The following is a 23,171-nucleotide window of genomic DNA, read 5'->3' as shown; positions in this document are numbered from 1 at the left end:
TACTTACAGCTAGTATCCCATCCTGGTCTCCACAAATGGTTACAGGGGTCATGAGCAGCCTATTAAAGATGATCAGTTCTTCCTGCATCATTGGGACTGCTACTTTGATGCTACATCTTGTTGATTTGTAGCTATACATCAAATGTGCATTTTTAGTTTAGGTTTCTGAATGGTGCCCATCTAAAACTCTAGGTAATTATAATATGAATATATTCCTGGATCTATATAAAAATACCTAAAGAAAAATGAAACCTTAAACCTGGTCTGCACAATCAACCCCTCTAGTCCTATATCAGTGCAAATCTGAGAAAAATTTGCTATGCATTGGAATGTGACCTGGAGATCAGCACTAGGTCTCTGATACATGAAAGGGATAGGAACACAGAGGAAGTTCTATAACTGAGGACCTCTTAGGAAAAATGGCTGAGTCCAGCCCTTTCCTGTTATACAATGTGGCTGTGATCAACAAAACTGCTTGAAGTATTGCCGCATGTGTCACACAGAGTCCTCAAGCTACTTACCATTCTTCAAGATCAAAATCCACACCACTAAATGCACCCAGAAGTATTTGCGCAAGAAGCACTGATTTTGTACATTACAACGTAAGTGTTCTTGCACAAATACTCGTGGCCAGTGTAGACAGGCAGCAAGATTTTGCACAAAAGCAGCTGCTTTTGTGCAAAATCTTGCCAATGTAGACACAACCTCACTGTGCTATAGAGGACACAATCTAAAATATGACCAAAACCATGGGGATACCTTGTTTAGTTGTAGTGCTGTGAAATGGCAGTCTCAGTGTTATACAAGTATGTACATAAGCCAAGACTTTCAAAAGTCACCAGTGATTTTGGATGCCTCAGTTCTTGGGTGGCTAATTTAATTTTTCAGAGAGTGGTTGCTCAGTGGTTTCTGAAAATCAAGACCGGAGTTTGGCACTAAAAAATGGAGGGACTCAAAATCACAAGTAACTTCTGCAAATTTTTCCTTAGTGGGTTAATAGACCTGCCAAGTTATAGAACGATGTTAGTTCCCCTTAGTAAAATGAGACTAAAAATACTGCCTGCTTTATGCTACTTTATAGTGAGCGGCACATCCACTTTCCCTCGCGCCAATTACCAGTATGCCTTAGAAGAGCCTGTTCTTTATGTTAGAAGGAAATACAAGGGAAGGTACACTACATGCAGCCCTAGTGACTGCACAATAGGGCTCTTCACTTCCACAATGATTTGCGATAGATGATATTACAATTTCCATGAAAAATCAGAAGGTTCTGAAATTAGAATTTGGACAATGTCCCTTTCTGCAATTGTAATGGCATTCTCATGTATGATTTGAAAAATACTTTGCCAAGTGTGTCACTTTTACAAAAGGACTCATTGTTCTTAGAGACCAAAGTCTTAGCCATGAAAAGTAGCAGCCCCAGTAGAAGATAGATGATGATTTTGTGTTGAACCTTTTAATCCAAAACATTTGCTGATGCAGAATGAGACTATATCAATTCACGCAAGCCATCAAAAGCACATTCAGACATATATACTATCAATGTCCTAGTTCTTAGGGACAATTGCGTTGCTACTGTAGAGGTTTTTGTATTCCTGGATTCAGAGAGTTGTATATCACATTATTCCTATGTGTTCTCCAAAAGAAACTTTTAGAACTATTTAAAGTGCAATTATACTTTCAAAAGTGACAGGAAAATTAGTGGAGGGTGTGAAAGGTCACTATTTATTTCTCTAATTTCTATATCAAATTTTCTCAGTTTACACATCAACAGTTTTTCTTAACTGCTTGCAGCCCTGCAAACATCAGCCTGTTATCTGAAATTCAGCTGAGTTCTTTTTACCTCTTACAGCATCTCTAGTAATATAGATTCTACAATTATACTTAAACAGACAATTTAATTTATCATATATAGAGAGAATAGAATCCAGCTGTTTTTGCCATGATTATATCTCTGCCCTAATAGTAGTAGAAACCTGTTTTGGTTGGTAAACACATATGATTTACACGTATGGAGAACTATTTTGTTCAGTATCATCACTTATCACATACTGAGTTTTTTGTCTGTAATCTCACGAAATGTTACCTAAAATTTGAAGACCGCTGCATATATTCCAGTAGTATCTTAATAAAATTTAGAAACGCAAAACCAACTTTGGTGTGAAAATCAAAATAACTCATTTAGAATACAGTTTTTTCCAAACAAGGTTCTGTTTAGATAACTGTATGCATCAGAAGTGGACAAGGAGGAAATTATAGTAGTTTATGTAAAGACAGATCCTTACCACAGACAACACCAGTGGCCATCAGACAGTTAACCAGCTCTCCTCAAGATCAGTTTCAGATATGTGGTGTTCTACCCAATGTCTTCTTTTTCACCTCAATCTTCATAATGTTGAGAGTTTATTTCTCTCTCTCTGTTATGGCTGTGTTACTTGGAAACTGTAGTGTGCCCAACTTCAGTCATTTCCTGTTTAGCTTTACTTTGAGAGTCCAGCTAAAAGTTGACAATATTCATTCTCTCCTGTTTCTAGTTATGGAGCAAATCTGTATCTTGAGCAGTGCATATGGCTACAGAAAATATTACTCTGTCTAGGAGGAACCCAGAAGTTACTAAAACATTAGACAGAGCCCATGGAATTTGCTCCAAAAATGCAAGAAGTTTGTAATTAGCTTCTTTTCATACCATCTAAGTGGTCTGAAAAGTTAAATTAAATGAACAATTTCATAATGCAATAGTTCTTCCAAAATGTACTCCTTTTTTTTAAAAAAAGTGAAACACTTACAAAATTATAAATACTTACAAAATTTTGTTTTAAATTGCAAGACACGTTTGAGTAACAAAGCTTTGTGCTGTCAGTCAGAAAACATGTAAAGAGCTATTCAGACATTATATAATGTACAGAAAGTTAGCCAGAAAAAACTAAGATTAAAGTAACTCTAAAATTCATCAAAAACAATTTGTTTTTCTTTCACAATTGTTCTAGCTTAATTTTAAAAGAAAAATGGCTAAAATATGAATGTTAAATAAGTTACCTGTGTCCTTTTGTTATTACTTCATTCAGTTGCTGCCGAGAGCTACCTGTGTTAACGGGTGTGCTCCTTTTAAAGATCAGAACAGGTTTTCTGATGACCACTCTGTGATATCTCTTATGAAGGTACATCTTGTTGCTAAGAGATCAGTTGCTTAGAGATGATGGTTTTTTGGTTTTTGTGTGTGTTTGCAATAGGTTGGGAAAGGAAGGGTGTTAAAAAGGATAGCATAATGAGGAATCATGGGATGACGTTAATTCTGTGAAAACATGAGAGTTTAAGAAATAAAGTTTCCCTACACTGAAATGTAATAAGCAATCAAATTATTTTCAGCATAAATGCACAGAAGTGGAATGGACAAACCAATATAAAATGTGTTGTATGGAGCAATCCTGAAATGGCAGCTGGATGATTAATTGGTCTTAAATATCCTGTTTGACTTTATGATTGTACACAGATACAGTACACATAATGACATACAGTTTATACTGTCATAATGACTCTTCTGAGGAATTGCATTGTTCCTTTTGCTTGTTTCTTTAAACTACTGTTTTATAGCGCTTTTGGTTACTTGTATAGCTTTGGCAACTTTTGTAACTGTAATTTATCCTATGGAAATACGAATGAGTTATTTTGCATTTGTATAAGACAGTTCCACAAGACATACATAATGCCCAATTTACTTTGGAAATAGACTGCAGTTTTGCTAGAGAGTAAGATTAATAATAACAATATCTAAGGATAATATACCTATGGCAATTATTTAATGTCTTGAATCCAACACAGAGATTATCCTCACAACTTCTACTGAGGCTTTATATGAATTGCAAATCCTTAGTCAGTTAGTTGCTCCTGTCAGTAATCATCTAGGATAACTTCAGGACTGTCACTGTGTGACATGTCACTAGGAAGCCTACACTGTTGGTATAGTCCACGTGAAGTGATGGAAACAATTGCAAGCATGATTCTTGTTCTTCAAAATATCACCAGACTCACTCATCACTGGGATTTGTGCTCTGTGATGGTCCAATCATTGCTGTGAGCCATTTTTCAACTCAGCAACTTTCCCTAATTCTGACAATGGGACAGAAGCCAGCAAGATGGCAGCCATTGCCCTAGAGTCTATCTCCATGTAGAAGTAAGGCTGCTTTTGATGAACTTGGCTGCCACCTCCGACTGTTTTCACTAATACTGAAGCCATGCCCACAAGAGCAGAGGCTTCCCCGCCATGGTTCAGTGACCTAGACAGCACACAGGGACTTGATGTTCTCGTTGCGGGTGAGTAATGGGAGCAGAGGAGGCTGACGGATAAGAAAGACACTGGGGTAGGAAGCAGAGACATTGTGAAAGGTGGAAGAGTGAGGGGAGCAGACAGTGGGGAAAACAGATTGAAGGTATGGAGGAGGACTTGGAGAGGCTGAGGAAGGAGGGAGGCATTAAGACTGTGAGAGCAGGAGTCAGAGTTAGAGATTGCAGGGGGTTAATGGGAGCAGAGGAGGCTGAGGGGTAAGAAGAAGACTGGGGGAGTGCAGGGAGAAATGGGAGTAAGGTTAAAGGGGGTGCTGGAGATGTGTGGGCAGGAGGCAGGCTGAGGGGGGGGGTGCAGAGGACAGTTATGGGTGTGGGATGTGGAGGCAGGCTGTGGGAAGGTGCAGAGGACAGTTATGGGTGTGGGATGTGGCAGGAGGCTGAGGGGTACGGTTATGGGTGTGGGATGTGGAGGGGATAGAATAGCAGTGCAGCTACCTCAGCCTGGAGCTAGTGGTGGGCAAGGTGGGTCACCACTAAACAGCCACAGGAAGATAGTATCACAGTGTTGCCAGCTCTCACAAGCTGATCATGGAGCAAAATACAGGACTATGTAGCACTTTAAAGACTAACAAGATGTTTAAAGTGCTACATACTCCTGTATTTTGCGTCAGCTACACTAGACTAACACGGCTATATTTCTATTACTAAGCTGATCATGGGTCATTTGAGTTTGATGTCTTCAGTGGGGGCTGTTGTGATGATACAAGAAGCTCCTTCAAACTCACACTATTCAGAGCTGTGTGAGAGCGTTTCAGGGCTGAGGGGCTACATTTGCCTCCCTTCAGGTATGGCTCCAGAGCAGAGAGAGAGAGCCCTGGGACAGAGGGAGGCAAGGGAGGGTGTATATGGGGAAGGGGGATCAAGGCAGAAGAGAAGGCCCTGGGCAGCAAGAGGCACGGGAGATGTGAGTTGGGGAGTGTGCTTCTAGGTGCCAAGTATGGAAGACTTGAGAGAGAAGGGGTAGGAAAGTGTTGCTGCCGAGTCAAAATTGTAATAGGTAGTTTTCCTATCACTGGGAGGGAGAGGGTATGTAGTGTCTCCAGGGAGAGGCATGCAATTTTTGTGTGCATTGAAGGATAGCTTTTCACACTGAAATTATCACACGTGCACATGCAGAGAGGAACAGAGGTCAATTGAAAAGTCCAGAGATAGATGAGGATGAAAACATACTTGAGCTGTAAGTGCGTCATCAGCACAGTGGTATACTGAGATTGGAAAATGTACCTTAGTAAAAAATACATTTCATATTCGAATCAAAGAAGTGGGGAGAAGGCTAATTTAGTCATTTGGTACAGAGACTTGTTTCTGCAACAGATACATACTACAGTTAGTAGTTCTGCAATATCTTATTTGAATCTCTTTCAGAACTCTTGGATGAATACCATCTGGTCCTGGTGACTTATTACTGTTTAATTTATCATTTTTTTCTAAAACATTTTAATTGACACATTATTGTGGTACAGCACTTCAGATCTGTTACCTGCATCAGAGCTATCTTTTTTGGGCATCTCCCCCACATCTCCTGCAGTGAAGACTGATACAAATAATTAATATTCCTCTGCGGTGGCTTTGGCTTTCTTGAGTTCTCCTTTAACACATTTGTCATCTAGTGGCCTCACTGCCTGGTTGGCAGAGTTCCTGCTTCAGATTTTTGGAAAGAAGTGGGCATATAAATGCAGAATATCATTACAGCTATAAACCAGCTTCTAAAAATAAGGGTAGAACTATGTTCCTTATACAGGTTGAACAGGACCCACTCAGGGCTGAGGTTAGGATTCTGGAAAAATCAATGACCTTCATTTCCAATGATTTTGTACACTCCAAATAAATTCTCACAATGTGAACATATAATGGGAATGTCACCTCTGAGCTGACTGGTTTTTCATTGCATGTGTGCCAAACTCTCTCTATATCTATATCTATATCTATATCTATATCTATATCTATATCTATATCTATATCTATATCTATATCTATCTACACACACGCACACACACGCACACACAGGATGGAACAAATATGTAACTGATACAATGGTATTGTTTCAGTGTGTTCAATGTTTGTTCTTACTAATGACTAAAAAGAACATAGACACACTGAATACAGTTTTCGTATATTTTATCTTGGCCTTTGCCAGCTGTTGATTTTCTCTTTTTTCCTGTTTTCTTCTCCCCCCATCCCCTTCTCTGAATGTCCCATATGTCATAATCACCATTAAAATGTCATAATGTGCTTATAGATAACACTCATTTATTATCAATGAGCAATCCTGTGGCACCTTAGAGACTAACGAAAAATATAATATCAACAGAGCATCAGCTTCTCTATTGTTGAATCTTAAAAGACACCATGGCTGTCTTAACATATAAGCAAATATAGAAATAGTAAGAATAGCTGAGGTTTTAATTTCTAATCTACCAGAATGGTAAACCTTGGGAATAAGGTACTTAGCTATTCTTGCTATATAAATAGTATCAAAATGATAAGATATTGCACTAAACTGGTGTAGTTCCTTTCTTGTTTTGTTCTCAACATATACCGTAAGTCAAATCCCCCAGTGAGTTCCAGAGACTCTGTAATACAGTTACATGTCATCAAGTGGGTATGAGTGTAAATGAAACCTCTTAACACTTACCTCACTTTTCCCCACTGAATCTAAAGGACTTTCCCTTGGTAATCATATGTCAAGGGACCAGAAGTAAAAGGGTGTAAGAAATAGGAAAAGCAAAGTTATGCATAGGGAACAGGACAAGCAAGTATACAGTTGTGTCAGCATTAGGGAAGTACATGGAGACCTACCTGGTTTTTAAATTCTCTATGGCCATATTTCTTCCTAAACGTACTCATAAAGTTGAACTCTGCAACTGCTCTGGATGCAGAACTCCAGCATGACCTAATCTGTTATCTTCATGTGCTCCCTTTGGACCTATGTTTGAAACAGACTGGTAAAAATGGCAGTGTCTTTCATGCTGTGACAGAATCCATGAATACTGCTACGAACACGTTACTGTGATCTTGAGTAAATGCATATCCATATTTATTTACTGAGAATTGCTTGATTGAAATGATAGTGTCACTCATGTCAAATTGTTTTCTAAAAATGTACGGTCTTTAAAACAGGAAATAGAACATTTTGGTGACAAATAATATTGGTCTTTCTCTTTTGACTGAACCATGTATTTGCTAATTGATGAAAAGTATTCATGAACTGTGATGACTCATGGAACAAGAATCCTGATGAATTAGTTGTAAAAGGTCAGCACAGAAGAGGTTAAATAATATGAAAACTCTTGTTTCTCAATAAAACTACATTTAGGCAAGAGCTGCTTGTGTGGGATATATCTTGAAATCTAATATTGTTATGATGTGCCAAAATGTATTGTAGTCCTTTCATGCCAAAGAATTCCTGGAACTTTGTATAATGCGACCAGAATAATTAGAGTTGTTGTTCACTACAGAACTCTTGAGCTAAACACTTAAAATTCTTCAGTGTCTGAGTAGGCATTCAGTGAATTAACAAAGTTCTTTTTTATCACATTAAAAATAATGCAGATCACTTCTAAATATTTTACAATAGACTTTTGTGAAAATAAGATGCAAAATGTTTTCTATAATTGTAACAGGAGGACATTTTCCTCTCCGATAGCATGCATCAAATTAATGATAAAATAGAAATCTTACTTTTGATACTCACGGGGTTGGTTTTAATAGCAGTACTCTAGTTCTCATCTCACTCCAGTGTAAATCAGGAGTAACTTGGATGAAGTAAGTGGAGTTAAAACAACTGAAGTTAGACTCATTAGTGTGAGATTAGAAGCCAGATCTGATGTTTTATGGACCTGAGCCAAGGCTCACTGAGGTCAATCGGAGTCTTTATTTTGATGTATTGCCCTCTCTGACCCAGGCTTTTCTAGAGTAGAATATTCTGGAGTTCAAATAGCTCTATATTGTGGTAACCATTGCTTGACACAACTCCTGTTCCTCTTCCTCATATCTACACTGACTTTAACTTGTTTCCTTCATGCACCTCTTGGGAAGAAACATTATTATGTCTTTGCCCAGGTGTTCAATCATTTCACTTCTGCATCTTTCTCTCGAAGGGATCTGTCTTCCTGTGATAGTTCCTCACTAAGGTTATATTTACACTACAGAGTTTTCCCACAAAACTTGAGGAACATCCACACTGCGAGTGTGTTCTTCTGCAAGAAAATCGAAAGAACAGAGAGGGTTTTCCGGCATTGGTAATCCCCCTTCTACGAGGAAGAAGCCTTTTTGCAAAAGAGCTCTTTTGCAAAAAGGCATATGTGGAAGGGGAAGAGGGAGTTCTTTCAGAAGAAGAGGAAAGAGGAAAAAACACAGGTGCCCTGATGGCCATTCCCTCTATAGCAATCACAGCTTACATGCAAAAGAGTGTCCATTCAGTCTGGACACTCTCTTTCGAAAAAGCGATCGCTTTTTCAATGCACTTTTGCAGTGTGGACACTGTCTTTCAGAAGAGGTTTTTTTGGAATATCTCTTCCAAAAAAAGCTTCTTTCAAAAGAAGCCTTCAGTCTAGATGTAGCCTGAGTGATTCCGCAAAATCGTAGTCACATTGGCATCAATTTGTCATTTCTTTTGTGAGGAAGGTTTTGCAAATCAGGGCCTACAACAAACAATGTAATCTACTTGCCCGTGGCGAGTAGATTACACCCCAGAAGAGCAGGCGCAGAGCGATCTGCGCATGCGCAGAGTGCAGAACCGTGCAGCTGGCGAGCGGGGCTCGCCGCCGCTCGGCGAGCTCTGCCTATTAGTGTATGTGACAGAACTCCAGGGAAAGTATCTTTAATACAAAGGAAGTTTATTTGAGGAAAACATAAAATTAGAGGTAGCCAGGCAGGAAAAAACTGAAGTTACTTTCTGTGAAAGTATTGGGTGAAATCCCAAACTTACTGAAGACAATGACAAAACTTCAGTATGTCAGGATTTCATCCACTATTTCTTGTGTCAGGAAAAAAGTACCTTGAATGACTCAGCTCAATAGCTGGCTCTCTATTATTCCAAGGGAGTTCCTCTGGACGCTTCTGCCAGGATGCATCTCTGAGCTTTAGAGGACAATCAAGTTTCTTGTTCTCTTGACAGCACTCCATCTTGTATCAATGGAGTCCAGTTACTCATGGAGGATCTAATACAATGTTTCTGAGAGTCTTTTTCCTTTGACTTTTTTTCACTTTCCTTTGACTGGGGGACGGTGACCTAAGCCCTGAGGGTGTGTCTAGACTACTGAGTTTTGTCAGAAAAATGGCCGTTTTTCTGACAAAACTTGAGTTATATCCACACTGCAATTGCATTCTTTAGCAAGTAAATCGAAACAACAGAGGGCTTTTTCCACAATTGGTAATCCTCATTTTACGAGGAAGAATGCCATTTTGCTAAAGAGCTCTTTTGCAAAAAGGCATGTGTGGACGGGGAAGAGGGAGTTTTTTTGGAAGAAGAGGGAAGAGCTGTGCCCTGCCTCTGTGTAGAGGGGGCATCTGGAGGGAGGGCAGTGTGCAGTGTCTCTTCCCGGGGTAAGGTCCCTAGGCTCTCCTCCCCCCGACCCCACATAAGGGGACTGTGATGTCACTCACATGTGGAGGCCTCCCTGGCCTCAGATGAGGCTGCTGACGGGCTCTCTGGGATGGCTAGGGGTTCCTGGATGCAGGGCAGGTTCCCTGCAGGCTCCTGGCTGTCATCGTCCTCCTCCTCCTCCTCTTCCCCTGTGTCAGGGGCAAGACACTCTGCCCTGGGGTCAATGATGACCGGGGGGGCATGGACCGTCTGACCCCCCAGGATGTGGTCCAGGGCCTCAAAGTGAGGGCAAGCCTCCGGGTCAGCCCCTGGTTGGGAGGCCCTGGTATAGGCCTGTCACAGCTCTTTAATTTTGCTCTGCACCTGCTCTTGGGTCTGCATGTGGCCTCTGGTGGCCAGGCTGGCAGCCATGTGGCTGTAGACAGCCACATTCCTGTGCCTAGTGAGGAGATCATGGGCATTGGAGGCCTCCTCCCAAATCTCAATGAGGTCCACGATCTCCGCACCTGACCAGGAAGGCGCCTGCCTTTTGCAGCCCCTGGCAGGCTCCTGGGAGCCACCAGCCTGGTCCTGGGGAGCGGTGGACGGATGGGCGGCGGTGGGTGGCTGCCTCATCCTGTGCAAGGTGCCAGCCTGCTCGCTGGGTGCTGGCAGGCTGGCAACTGGCACAGGCACTGTGGCCAGAGTCTGCCCCTTTAAGGGCTCCAGGGCTGGGAGAGGGGCGAGCAGACAAGTTTTCCTGGTTGTGCCCAGAGTGGCCACCAGGGCTCCCTGGGAAGGGGTGGAGGCCAGCTAATTCGAAATAAGTGTCTACACAGCACTTATTTCGAATTAGCTTTTTCAAATTAGGCGTTATTCCTCGTAGAATGAGGTTTACCTAATTCTAAATAAATTAATTTCGAAATAGCAGGTTGTATGTGTAGACAGTTATTACAGTTAATTTGAAATAAGGGCTTTTATTTTGAATTAACTCTGTAGTGTAGACATATCCAGTGAGAACAGGAAGGAGCTTCTAAGAAGGTTGTGTATGTGTAGGGAAGAGGACATTAAGTGGAAAGCAGAATCCATCAAAATATATTGTTGTAGAAAAAGACACAAACTTTGCCACCCTGGTGTGAAATACATAAGTCGCTCAAGTTCAGAAGTCTAATACAAGTTTATGAAATCTATATCCAGATGGAGCCATCTGTGTTTATAAAATAAACCCCACTGCCGTCCTGTTTTAAGTGAGATAGAACCCATCTATAATATATAGTATAAGTAAGAGATGGAATTAGCAATGAAACTTAGGGTATGTCTACACTACAAAGTTAGTTCGAACTAACGGACGTTAGTTCGAACTAACTTTAATAGGTGCTACACTAGCGCTCCGCTAGTTCGAATTTGAATCGAACTAGCGGAGCGCTTAGTTCGAACTAGGTAAACCTCATTTTACGAGGACTAACGCCTAGTTCGAACTAGCTAGTTCGAACTAAGGGCTGTGTAGCCCTTTAGTTCGAACTAGTGGGAGGCTAGCCCTCCCCAGGTTTCCCTGGTGGCCACTCTGGCCAACACCAGGGAAACTCTATGCCCCCCTCCCGGCCCCGGACCCCTTAAAGGGGCACGGGCTGGCTACGGTGCCCGTGCCAGGTGCAAGCCTGCCAGCACCTGGCACGGCACAGAGCCACCCACCCGATGCCCCCCAGCCCTCCCCCTCTTGCCGGGACCAGGCTGGCGGCTCCCGGGAGCTTGCCCTGGACCGCAAGAGGCGGGCACCTTCCTGGGCTAGTGCGGACATCGTGGACCTCGTCCACGATCTCCGCACTAGGCACAGGAAAGTGGCTGTCTAGGGCAGGAGAGCTGCCAGCCTGGCCACCCAGGACCAGGTGTGCATGAAAATCAAGGGGGTCCACTGAGACCCCCGACACTGAGCCCTGAGCTTACAATGGCCGTCCTGGGTCAGACCAAAGGTCCATCTAGCCCAGTAGCCTGTCTGCCGACAGCGGCCAACCCTAGGGACCCTGGAGGGGATGGACCGAAGACAGTGACCAAGCCATTTGTCTCGTGCCATCCCTCTCCAGCCTTCCACAAACTTTGGGCAGGGACACCACTCCTACCCTCTGGCTAATAGGACTCCATGGACCCAACCTCCATGACTTGATCTCACTTCCCTTTAAACTCTGTTCTAGTTGTAGCCTTCACAGCCTCCTGCAGCAAGGAGTTCCACAGGTTAACTATTTGCTTTGTCAAGAACAACTTCCTCTTACTAGTTTGAAGCCTGCTACCCATTCCTTTCCTTTGGTGTCCTCTAGTCCTTCTTTATGGGAACTCAGGAAGAACTTTTCTGAATGCACCCTCTCCACCCAACCCCTGCTTTTAGAGACCTCTATCCTGTCCCCCCTCCGTCTCCACTTTTCTAAGCTGAACAGTCCCAGTCTCTGTAGCCTTTCTTCATCTGGGACCTGTTCCCAACCCCTGATCATGTTAGTTGCCCTCCCTTCTCCCAGCCTTTCTCTTCCCCTCTCCCACCTCCTTTTCCCAGTCTCCCCCAGTTTTGTTCAATAAAGACAGAGTCAATGTTGGAAGAAACGTTATCTTTATTTTGTACATCAATAAGAAGGGGGGCTAGGGAAGGGTAAGTGGAAGGAGGTGAGGGAGGAATGGGGTACGAGCCCCCGATGGGGAGGACTGGGCTGGCTCTGCGGTCTTCTGGGGGTGGAAGCTCTCCTGCAGCCCCCCAATTACTCCCTCTCCCCAGATGGCAGCCTGCGGCAAGTGCAGCCGGGCTGATGGCCGAGTGGTGTGATGTGCCCAGTGTGAGCACTCAGGGCACTCCAAGCCAGAACTTCTTTGCAAGCGGGGCACCCCTTAGAACTGTGTGTCCGGGGTGGGGGTCGGGACCCTTTAAGCGCAGCCCTCGGCTAGCCTGAGACAGCATCTCCATGCTCTAAGTCCTCCTTTTATGCCCTGCCGGCACTGCTTCCGGCCATCCTTAAGCCCTGTTCAGAGTCCACTCAATGTGGACTTGCTAGTTCGAACTAGTAAAACGCTAATTCGAACTAGTTTTTAGTTCTAGATGCGTTAGTTCGAACTAGCTTAGTTCGAATTTACTAATTCGAACTAAGTTAGTTCGAACTAGCGCTGTAGTGTAGATGTACCCTTACATAACTTATTCAAAAAGGAGATTTTATTCATGTATCATTCAATCAAAAGACTAGCCTGGACGTCAAAAATATGATTGTAGCTCCTCAGTGCTAAGAGCTGTGGAAATGAATTCAGTGAAATTGGCCTTCTAGGTAACTTTTCCCATATATCAAAATCACATATTTCCTTTAAATTACTTTCAGCAGTAAAGTGAATAAATTATGCCATTATCAACTTCAATCTCAGATATCTAGGAGCAATGTTTTACTGCTACTCTAAAATTAGCAGATGTCAGATAGCATTAGAAAAAACGAAAGTACCTGTATACATAAATAATGTCTGCATTGTAATTTAACCGTGAATTTATATTGCTCATGGAAAATGCCAACACTTGGAAATAAAGTTCTCTATTTATCCAGTGATGAGGCACAACACTCAACCAAAAGTTCCATTGTTGCAATCTGTAGCAAATGCAATTTCCTTGCAGTTATTCTAAGAGCACTACTTGTGTGAAGCTGTCCTCTTCTGATGCCAAGCCATACACAATAAATCCAGTTTAGTGCTTGCAGAAACTCCACTCGTACCCATCTCCTCTCATCTTGAGACTGATATCTTTCATATGGCTTTGATTTTGCATAAAATCAGCCTTTCAGGTTCCTAAGTGCTAGCTCTGAACAACTATTTAATTCAATATCCACTGAGCTCTTCAACCTACATGTTTTCCTCTTTCCATGTTTCAATGACTCTTTATACACCCACCTCTTTTTTAAATGATTAGTATGTGCATTCAGTGTCAGGCATTTATGCTCCAGAAAAGGAATTTGTAAAAGTCTGTTTACTTCTGATATTGTATCTGAGAATTTTGGTGGACTTTTCTTTCGTGGCTTGTCCAAGATGGTAGTTGCTAAGACACAGGTCTAAACATTGGGTCTGAAACTCCTAAAGGTTAGTTCTTGGCTGAAGAAGCGAGACACTTTTCTGCCTTTGTAGTCTTGGAGTTTGGTAGGAGCCAAGTTGTCCATGAATAGAAGTTAGAGCAGTTTTAGGCCTATGTCAGTCTGTAATGGCCCCTAAGGATTATAATGCCAGCGAGGATTGGCTGGAGTGCATTGCACTCTGGCATCACAACCTCCCTCCCCCTTTTACAAGGAGAAAACTGCTTAGTTTGCAGACACTTTGAGAACAAAAACAGGGCAACATGTGTGTCAGATTATTTGTTCTAATTCATAAATAATTAGAACAAATTAATTTCTGGTTCTAGTTGTTGTTATTGAATCTTGCCACCGTAAATCTATGCTGTATATGCCCTGTCACTAGTGTGCTTCTCAGTATTTCCAAACGAACTATAGATCACTTCCAGATTAGATATCTTCTTGATTTTTATACAAACTGCTTCATAAATAGAGCAACCCGCTTTCGTAAATAGAAAAGAAAATGCGGAGACTCCTCCCATCCTTAAAACAATGACATAGGAAACAGCAGGAAGAATTTGCCTGCACCACCCTTCTGATCTACCTCAATTCTGATGTGGAAAGACAACCTGCAGGGCTGAGAAGGCAGAACTGACTCCGTGGACATGTATTCCTTGTGGCACTGTCAATAGAGATGTTGATCTGTGCCGGTTGCAGTGGTGGGTTTTGTTATGAGGACAACTGTCTATTGGGAACTGACTGCAACTGTCACCTCATTGCACATAGGCTGCTGAACAGATGTTAGGCTGTAAGGACTTTTGGCCTCAATTGAAACTGCACCAGATCTGTAGTCGTGACCTAGGAGTGAGAGGTTCCATATCCCATTGTCAGCCCTTGAACCATCATCTAGTTCTCTTCTTATCCAGGAGTCCTAACATTTTGATTTTTCATCTTCTGCTTTTGTCTCCTCACTACTTAACTGACTTGTGGATAGAATTTCATTCTAGCCACTTCAATGCAACTTCAAGTCTAGTTATTAAGTATGTCCAGGCAGTCCCTTTTCTTTTTTCTAAACAAAAGAGAAATGGAATGCAAACAAAGTTAATGAAACAGAAATGGTGCACATTTCAAAAAGAAAAAGTCAGAAAGTGCAAGATTAAGTCCTGCTGCAATGTTAGCTCGATCACTCCAAATTGAAATTGAAATTAAGGGTATGTCTAACTTAGAGGTTTTGCTCCTATTGTAATTCAAGTTACTTAATTGCTGTTTAACTTGAGCTAGTGAATAGGTTTATAAATGTGACATTAGACACTCTACATTCTTTTATTCCAAGGCACACAAGTTTGGGTTTTTTCCTACAGCTCACCTTAGAACAAATGTTTGTGGAGTGCCTGGTGACTTGTTTTTGTTGCAACAGCTTTCTCAAGCATGAATGACCACACTGTGAAGCCTTCCAGCTACACACAGGGATTGGATGGGCAAAGGGATTGGCCAAGTAGCTGATGAGTTGTGCTGATTCAAATTTAAGTCTGAAATTACAGCCCCACTACATGATTATCTTATAATCAGCAGTTCTCGGGCTACAGTCCATATCCCCTAGTAGGCCAGCTAGCTTGAGCTTAAAGCACCACTTTATTTGAGGTTGACATTTTAGTGTAACGGGCAGGTCAGCTGAGGGGCCATACTTAGCTTATACCTTGAGCTAACAGTGTAGTGAAGACAAGCCTTAGACTGGAATGGAGAACATAGGTCTTCCTTACTAGTATGGGAACTCTGTCCTAGAAAACAGTGACTCTGAATAAGATTGGAGGGCATGGTGGACACTAGCTGAATATGAGCACCCACTGTGATGCTGTAGCCGAAATAGATTATGGGATCCTGGGATGTGCAAGCAAAGGAAACTTGAGTTGGATTAGAGAGCTTATTTCATTGGTGTGTCCAGTTTTAGTGTCCACTGTTCAAGAAAGATATTGATAATTTGGAGATGTTTCAGAGAACAGCCACAAGAAAAACATACCTTACCATGATAGATTAAAAGAGTTCAAACTATTTAGCTTAACAAAGAGAAGGTTAAGTAGTGACTTGATTATAGTGCATAGCTATCTACACAGGGAAAAAATACTTAGGAGTGGGCTCTTCAATCTAGCAGATAAAGATATAACACTATGCATTGGCTTTAAATTCAATCTAGACAAAATCAGACTGGAAACAAGATGTAAATTTTAATGGTGAGAATCATTAGACATTGAAATAATTTACTGTGTGTCATGCTGGTTTCTTTGTCACTGGCAATTTTTAACTCAAGACTGGATGTCTTTCTAAAAGGTCTGCTCTAAGAATTATTTTGAAGAAGGTCTCTGGCCTGTGTCCTATGCCAGGTCAGACTAGAAGACAGTGCTCTCTTCTGGCCTTGAAATCTATAAACCAGCATTTACCAAAGTGTTAGCTAGCTCATGTTAACTGGTAGTCAACTAATTCATATTAAAACACTGGTTAAAAGCTCTAGTTCAGACATACTCTATAAGAAAAATGTTTCCTGAAGTCAAGACAAAAGGAATGAATAGACAATGCAAATTCATGTCAAAATCTGAGTGAATATATAAGTAAAAAAGTCATAATTTGTAACACAGTATAAGGGTCACAATTAAAAGGAATTATGATTTTTAAATTTTGTGATTAACAATGCCTTATGCAATCATATCTGCAACTTTTATGACTAACATTCATTACAAGTATCCTTATATTTTGTTTAAAATTGGAGTTAAATCTTCATGGGAAGTCTGTTCAGCATTTAGCCAGTTGTATAAATGCGCTACCTGAAAAAGGTTGATTTGTTCTCTCTGAGCAGTGGAAGAACTGTCATCCTTACTGAAACCATCCATACTGAAACCAAGAGTCGTGTTTCATTTTAACAGCAATTTCATTACTTATAGCTATCAACAGCTGGCACTCGAGTGTATTAGTGTCTCTCTGGGAAATATGATCAGGGCATCATGTACTTTTATAGAAGAGAACATGGTGCAAAATTAGAAACTATTGCGTTTAATCCCAGGCCAGGCTAATCTAACATGATTAGGGGCATTTTCACTCCGGAATTACTTTATAGAATTGACTCTCAGGAAACGTAAACTCAGAATTTTTGTCTTCTTCAAGCATCACCTTGTTGGAAATAACTGTCATAAGGCTGTGTCCAGCTTCCAGAGTACAAAATACCACACGAGTGCCCCTGTCGAGTGCAAACCTTGTTTTCTTCTCGATAAGAGGTGAGAGAATGGAGCTACGACTCTGCCTTCCCATCTTCATCAGCCACCAAACCCAAGTGGGAAAGAGACTGCTCCCTTTTTAGGGCTGTAATAAACTGCATCCTGCTCCTGCTCCTGCTCCAGAGCAAGAGAGGTGCAAGGGAAGAATTGTGACACTCTGAATCAAGATCCTTCCTGGGGCAACACAACTCTGAATTAGCTCATTGGCAGAGGTGAGCTTTTGGCTCCTCATAACAAAACCTACAAGTATAGTGCATGAAGTTCTTTTTTTTCCAGAGTGACTTGCATGCATTAGGAATATAAACATATGGCTTAGTAGGTTTCTATAGTTCTCTTGGGGGAAAGCTACATGTTGTGTAAGTCACTAGCTAACTGGAATTTAAATGACCTAATAGCATCATATTCTCTTGTGAAAAATAACAAGCATTTATTTTAGATCTTTCACACATGGGCTATGTACATCTATCAGAGTTTGACTCTTCATGCTCTATTTCTTTAAACACATTTCTTGCTGTGAATGAAGGAGCCTTTCTTATTGTGTAGATTTAATTTGCCACTGTTACAAACTTTGGCAGATAAAATTTGCTGAGTGAAACAAGATGTGAGTGTGTGTGACTAAACTGACTCATGAGAAATTGTTAATTTCAAATTACTCTTGGATTGGTTCAACATATATCTGTTCTGAATGAAACAAATCGTTTTTAGACGTGTAAGATGTGCCAATGTGTTGAAACATGATTCAAAAGAAAAAGGGTTTTCAAATGGATTTTATATCCAGTTATATATTTAAGCCTAGCAAGACAAGCAGTTCAAAATAGCTGCTAATTGTAACGGGTATGAGAAATGCAGAATTAGGTTAATTAGCCATCACCATGTCTTTTTTCAAACAAAAAAGTCTACTTCAGCTTGCCAGTCCAAAGAGAAAAGAAAGGTATCATTTAGCTCCATAGACACAGAAAAGTAAGGTTCTTTGAGTGGATGAGTATCAGGTCATCCTATCCAGCTGTATAGTAACTTCTTCTCTGCTGCTGGTTCTCAGCTGCAGGTTCCCCTTTTGGGGAATCAGATGATTACCAGTTTAGGATCCAGTCCTGAAAAAGTAAATCACATGCAAAGTGCTTACTTTTGTAAGTAGGGCCATTATTTGTTCACAGCAGCACTGTAGGCCATATTTTAAACGGTATTTATTGCTTATGCATAGGTGCCTAATAAAGGGAGTAAGCACCCCGAAGGGAGCTAGATATATAGGCATTTTAAAAATCCCTCAAGGCATCTAATGTTTATTAAAGATTGGGAACTCTGCCTCCCTAGTCCCCCAGTAAGGAGTCTCTCACAAAATATGGAGAGAGTTCATTCTCTGTTTTAAAAAGTTTTACCCTTGTCACTGCCCCTGACTTTCCATTTGACCTTGAGAAATCACTACACCTCTTTATGCCCCTTACTGAAATGTATCTAATACAGGTTGAACCTCTCTAGTCTAGCATCCTCAGACCAGTGCTGAACCAGAGAATTTGCCAGACCACGGGAATTCAATATTTTCTAGCAGTGTTACCAACATTTCCAATGTTCATTGGGCTCCTAGGGCACATCTGCATTACCTGGAAGATTGACACCGCCATGGTCGATCTTCTGGGGTTCGATTTAGCGGGTGTAGTATAGACCCACTAAATTGAACTCAAAGGGCACCTCCATCGGCTCTCATAGTTCTACTCCTCGTGAGGAGTAAGGGAAGCTGCCAGGACCATTTGCACCCATCGACCTCCCGTTGTGTGGACAGGGATTTAAGATACATTAACTCCAGCTATGTAATTTACATAGATGAAGCCTTAGAAGACAAATAAGGGTAAATTAGAGCTCAGTAATAGCACAGAGCACTGAGAGCCAGGACTGGGGGGCTGTAATCAAATTTTATGGGACCACGGGAAACTTGGCCACATCCATGATAAGTGGATATCTGGCTAACTATCATCATGATGGACCATGGATGTTGCCAGACCAGAGCATGCCGGACTAGAGAGGTTCAACCTCTATAAATGTACTAATCCAAAATGTGGCTTTGTGTTGTGAGATTAATCAATGCGTACAGTGTTCTTTTGAAGTTCTTAAAGCAAAGCCAAAACTCTGTATTTTGTTATTAATGTACTTATTACATCTTTAGAAATTAACATATTAACTAGTGTTATGCAAGAAAGTTGCCTATGAAGAATAATGTCAAGAGTCAGGGGTTATAAAATAAAGCACAATTTGATGATTGTGCATGTCAGAGTAGAAAAAATGGTGATTTTTCATAAATACAAACAATGAAATCCAAAAGCAGCATCTGGAACAGGCAATGTGGATATTTTTTGGCCTGCTAGGCTGCTTGCATAAGTTTAGTGTTTCAGACCATTTCCACAGACTACATACAACAACTCAAGAGCAGTGTTTATTTCAGAGATGAGGACAGCATGTTCTTGTGGAGAGCTGAATTACATGTACACTGCACAAAGGGGACAGTCCATGTATATCATACAAAACAAATTCCAGCTGAAATACCTGCCTATGCAATGTTGGTTTTGTGAGGCTGAACTGGTAAATGAAGGAAACTGTTAATATACAAAAGGGACTCATTGTATTGCAACAAGTCATAAAAGGGAAAAAAATCTGGAGCAGTCTTGACTCTGTCCTTACCTAGTTTCATAGGAAGTATGCAGACCACCTGAGCCTCTTTAATTAAATGTCTTACAATATATTTCTACCCAAGTTACACATTTCATATTTCACCTACTGGCCCTCTTGCCTACTCTCTCAAGACTACCCTGTAAAAGATTTGCATTTCACTAGAGCTATCAATAAAAAGAAACCTTTTGGTGTGGTTTTGAGAGAGCAATCATCTCTCAATTGCCCCTCTAAAGATCTCCAGGTTACTCTGGGTGGTTGCTGCATTGTTAATTATTATCTAGCAGAAGTGAAGAATACAGGCAGTCCCCGAGTTACGCGGATCCGACTTATGTCGGATCCGCAGTTACGAACGGGGTTTGCTCCGCGTCTCCCTGGTCTGCTGGAGACCAGCAGACCAGGGAGACGGGGATCAAAGCCGCGGAGCACGCGGGCAGCAGGACAGCCGCGGCGCATCTGGGCTGTCCCGCTGCCCCCGTGCTCCGCGGCTTTGCTCTGGACTCCTGTGGTACAGCAGCTGGGGCGCTGCCGGTTGGTCCCGTAGCGCCTCTCTGGGCGCTAATGAACCAACCCGGCAGCACCCCAGCTGCTCTGCCCCAGGCGTCCTGATTCAGCCACTGCTGGTCAGTTTCAGCAGCGGCTGAATCAGGACGCCTGGGGCAGAGCAGCTTGGGTGCTGCTGGGTTGGTCCAGTAGCGCGGAGGAGCGGCGCTACTGGATCAACCCAGCAGCACCCAAGCTGCTCTGCCCCAGGTGTCCCCAAGTCAGCCGCTGCTGAAACTGACCAGCGCTGACTACAGGAAGCCCGAGGCAGAGTTGCTCTGCCCCGGGCTTCCTGGAATCAGCCGCTGATTAGTTTCAGCAGCAGCTGACTTGGGGACGCCTGGGGTTCTTAAGTTGAATCTGTATGTAAGAACTGGCATCCAGATTCAGCCTGTTGAAACTGATCAGCGGCTGATTCCTGGAAGCCCGGGGCAGAGCAACTCTGCCTCGGGCTTCCTGTAGTCAGCCGCTGGTCAGTTTCAGCAGCGGCTGAATCTGGATGCCAGTTCCGACTTACATACAGATTCAACTTAAGAACAAACCTACAGTCCCTATCTTGTACGTAACCCGGGGACTGCCTGTGTTACCCACTAAGATATCTCTGTCCATTCTACAAAACAACTTGCAATCTTGCACAATTTTATCTTACCCATTGATTGCAATTAGGAAGAGAAAACATGCATTCTGACAGTGAAGCTACACTTCATTGAGTCAAACTCACGAAGTAATTTTCATTCTCTCCAATTAATGCATGCACTCCACAAGCATTGTATTTTATGTTATTCAAAAGAAGCGAATGTATTAAATATTCCATCCCATTGAGTCAGGGTTCAATTTGCTTATTTTTCAGGACAGCTATAGCAAGAGTGTGAGCACTTTACTCCATTTTTTCCTAAACAACTAACCCAATTAATTTTTCATGGAGCACAGAAATCTTTTAAGCTCATGTTGCTGTGTTACAAAGGTTGTATGGATTTTATGCGTACAGACGCAAAATGCAACCTTGTTCAGAATCTCTGCTTATTGCTTTCAAGGTTTTCTGTGACTCTTTTTCTCAAGTAATACTACTACTAATAATAATTAATAGTAATGTTTTTTTCTATGCAATGTAGTGCATCTCCTGAAAGCAGGGTGATTCATTTCATGGATATATTTTCATATTTATGCTTTGAATTATCCACCTCTCATTTGCAAAACATTAAGATCTTTTGCACTAGAAAATGCATACCCCATTCACAACTCAGCTTCATCCACTTTTTCCCTGATTTATTCACTTTTCTAGTGGCAGTTGTTCCCATTCCATTTCATATATGTACATAGGTACTCATCTGTGTGTTGATCAAGTGTTCCCATTACTGTTGTGCTTGAAATGTCAAACTATGTTTGTTCATCCAATAATATGTGAATAAAGTCATACAGGGCAAGGTTTTGAAAACTGCACACACACATACATCCAATTATTTGCTCACCTGCATTAGCAATTGCATATGTATGCTACTTAGGCACACAAATGTTGGTGATTGCAGGGACCATAGTGGAAAAACATGGACCATACTCAATTGTATTTTGTCCAAACTGTATCAGCTATAACACTTTATTAACCAAAAGTGGGCTGCGTTTACTCCACATCAGAAATGCCTTTCAGAGATGCAGTTTTTAACAGAGCCAGTGCTACTCCCATATAAATGACTAACTGCTTAATTGTATGGACTGGCAGGTATTTGGAATCCTTTCTAATCTTCTCCCACTATAGAACAAATGTGAAGTAATTGATAAGTGTATTAGCAGCACTGGTGACAACCACCAATGCGATTCAGAATGTCTCAAAAAGAAGAGATAATTCCCATCAGCTAAAGAACATTACTTGTCTTGATCATAGCAGGAAGGTGGTTGATGATGCTTCCGGATTGAGGCCTTGTTTTCACTACTAAAAGAGATGCATCTTTCCTTGGGATAATCAACAAATGAGCTGTTCTGAAGTAATGCTCAGTGATGTCTAGCTTACTGTACCGTGTCAAGGTCAACACCATGCTGCGGTGCAGTGCTGACCTCACCTAGTTGACCTCACATAGTTTATGTCCCAGTACTACAAGCCCTTATCTTCGCTTCTTTTTTAATCTTAGGATAGCTTGTGTGCTAGATACTACAAAGTAAAAAATGTACTTGTTCAGTAGTAAAGACAAGGCTTACAAGTGTTAGACATGATTATGTGATGTGTTGGGAGGCAGGCATCCTCGATCTTTTTCTTCCTGAGACCCCTTCAATCTGCTACAAAAATCCCTCAGTCTGCCTCCACCACTACATGTTTTTCTGAATATTCAGCAGTTTAAAAGCCAGGCATTAGGAGTTAGGAAGCTGGGTAACTGCCCTTGACTCCACACTGCTGGGTGTCCATGAAGTTTTGATACTCAGGCTTTGGCTTCAGCTTGGTACGGTGGGGTTTGATCTTCAGCTTTCTGCCCTGGTTCCCAGAGAGTACAATGCTGGACTTACTCTCTGGTTTGTTTTGGTGGTCCTCCTGAAACCTGCTTGTGGCCCTGCAGGGGTCTCTGGACTTCTGGTTAAGAACCGCTCTTGTAAGGGTCACAATAGGAAAAATGGGAGATTTTGTAGTCATTAGCCTGTCTTGACCTGGAAGAGAATAAAACTTTGCTTTATCCATTGTTGCAATCTTTGTCATTTTCCCAAAACAGTAGCAAAGACTTGGATCTGAATATCTGATTTGTTACTATTGGGCCAAATAGCTATTGTAATAGTGGCCAGAACCAAGCTGTGCAGGTG

The 23,171-nt window shown here is 41.8% G+C and overlaps 1 protein-coding gene across 2 annotated transcripts in view; it reads right to left on the bottom strand.

Annotated features, from left to right (window-relative positions):
- CYP19A1 (cytochrome P450 family 19 subfamily A member 1) overlaps positions 1-2,668 on the bottom strand; it is a 42,382-nt gene extending 39,714 nt beyond the window's left edge. Inside the window, exon 1 of one of the 2 annotated variants that reach the window (XM_075897235.1) lies at positions 2,286-2,668. The gene's annotated coding sequence lies outside the window, so the exon portion shown is untranslated. Of the gene's footprint in view, positions 1-7; positions 534-2,285 lie in introns of those variants that run through there. The other variant, XM_006135075.4, reaches the window with a different exon arrangement.
- Between the last annotated feature and the right edge of the window lie 20,503 nt (positions 2,669-23,171).

The sequence above is a fragment of the Pelodiscus sinensis genome, chromosome 14 (genome assembly GCF_049634645.1).
Source record: "Pelodiscus sinensis isolate JC-2024 chromosome 14, ASM4963464v1, whole genome shotgun sequence".
Lineage (NCBI taxonomy): Eukaryota > Metazoa > Chordata > Testudines > Trionychidae > Pelodiscus > Pelodiscus sinensis.
The sequence above is the reverse complement of the archived record's forward strand: the minus strand, read 5'-3'. Positions and strand labels throughout refer to the sequence as shown.